Source organism: Sciurus vulgaris (assembly GCF_902686455.1).
Source record: "Sciurus vulgaris genome assembly, chromosome: 7".
Lineage (NCBI taxonomy): Eukaryota > Metazoa > Chordata > Mammalia > Rodentia > Sciuridae > Sciurus > Sciurus vulgaris.
This window is the reverse complement of record NC_136467.1, coordinates 135,187,228-135,189,247: the sequence shown is the minus strand read 5'-3', so window position 1 is coordinate 135,189,247 and position 2,020 is coordinate 135,187,228. Positions and strand designations below refer to the sequence as shown.

The 2,020-nt window shown below is 46.0% G+C and overlaps 1 pseudogene across 1 annotated transcript; it reads left to right on the top strand.

The window, feature by feature from the left end:
- The first annotated feature begins 308 nt into the window (after positions 1 to 308).
- On the top strand, positions 309 to 1,806 carry LOC306665112 (serpin B9-like; annotated as a pseudogene). Its single transcript, XR_013766723.1, has 2 exons — positions 309 to 620; positions 1,307 to 1,806. The product of XR_013766723.1 is annotated as a serpin B9-like (transcript).
- The last annotated feature ends 214 nt before the right edge of the window (positions 1,807 to 2,020 follow it).

Below are 2,020 nucleotides of genomic sequence, written 5' to 3'. Positions count from 1 at the left end.
TCTTGAATTGGGATTTTTGTTTTGCTCTGTTTTTATGTTTTTGTGCAGTAGGGAATCAACCCAAGGGCTTGTGCATGTTAACAAAGTGCTGAACCACTGAGCTGCACCCCAGATTTTCAATCAATTATTTTTAATATTAAAATACGCTTTCATTTGAATTATTGTTAATAATAACTTATCATATTGGTTCAGCATCTGCAGCTTCCTACCATTAAAATTGAGTGACAAAGGCCTTAGTCAACTGTGAGGTATAACTTTAAACAGAGACTAGTTTGTCAAATTCCCTAATCCCTTAAAATGCAATTTAATGTAATAAGGGATCTGTATGTATGAAACTGCTCCCCATCTGTATAAGGCATGTTTTAGATATCTGTTTTTAATTTGGGCAGTGCTGGACCACAGCAGAGTTGAGACTTTTCTTGCCCCTTTTCAAACTGTTTTAAATTCGTGCTCCTCTGGTCATTCCTGTCAGAAGGAGGAAAGGCCAGTGCAGATGATGTGTCAGGAAGCCAAGTTTAACTTCGCCTACATCAGTGACACAGGTGTTGGAGCTGCCCTATGCTGGCAAGGAGCTGAGCATGATCATTCTGCTCCCAGATGAGGAAGTGGACATCAGCCTGGTGACTCAAGAGGGCTTGCTGTCCTTTGAACTCAGAATTTCTGTGGGAGAATCAGTGACACCCTGTGCCCTTTTTCCACCAAAAGCCCAAATGGTCCATCCCTGTCCTTGCTTCTTTGTGGTATGATCCCTATATCCAGAGAGTCACCCATCCTGTCAATGGTGAGCAGTGCACTGTGATGACCTAAAGGGCCTCTGTGAGCAGAGCAGCCCCCATGGGCTCTCCCTCTATCCAGCTCCCTAACCGTGATGACCAGTTTCTACACACAGTGCCAAATCCTACCTTACCCAGATGCCCCTCTCCTGCAGTGGCTCACACTGAGAGCCCATTTTTTCCAGTCTTTTTTTTTTTTCTTACCAGTAATGGTTTGTGGTCTTCAAAATGAAGCCTGGTTTAAAACAACAAATACCACTAGAAAAGCATCTACTGGGCATGGGCACTTGTCAGAATAAAACATGTCTCCATAGTGGATGGACAAGGAGAGGGCATCCATAGTCCTCCTGCAGGGAAGTCACATATGGGATAGCTCGAGGGTTGATGGACAAGTCAGAGCCCCCAAAGCTTCCTGGCATATGAAGGAGCTGCCATGCCGTGTGGACAGTCAACATGAATTGTTCATGGAAATGTCTGTGTGCCCACAGATGGCACTGAAGTCTGAATGTGGACTTGCGATTCTGGTCTTCCAGGTGGAAAATAACCTTACTTTTGAGAAATTCATGGCCTGGACCAAGCCGACCTTCATGCAGACTATTGAAGTTTTCCTTCCAAGGTTTAAACTGCAGGAGAATTATGACGTGGAGTCTGTGCTTCAGCGTTTGGGAATGGATGATGCCTTTCAACAGGGCCAGGCTGACCTGTGTCTGTCCAAGGTTGTGCACAAAAGTGTCATGGAGGTGAATGAAGAAAGCGCTAAGGCTGGGGCGGCCTCAGCCATAGCGACTGTGAGCTATTGCTCAGAATCTTCACCAAGGTTCTGTGCTGACCACTCCTTCCTTTTCTTCATCGGGCATAAAAAAACCAACACCCTTCTGTTTTGTGGCAGGTTCTCATCTCCCTAAGGGTGTACTTCCTGTGCAAGGAGAGTTTCCCTCCTTCAGTGTCCCCAGATTCCCTCTGCAGTTCCATGAGCATGGGCCTATAGGTGAACACCAAGTGCAAAGATGTGGGCAGGGTCCTAAACCTTCCGAACAACTTGGCAACTCCTGATGCACCACACTCAGCTGGCCCCATGCTGCCCATTCATTTCTACCATCGAGCCAGGATCATTGAAAATAGGCTGTCCTGATTCCCTGTTGTATTTAGGATGAAGGCAGTACAGATGCCACAGGATAGCTTGCCGGTTTCCTTAATGGCTCCCAACATATTTCCCACTCATTCCACACGCAATTTACGCTACTTAC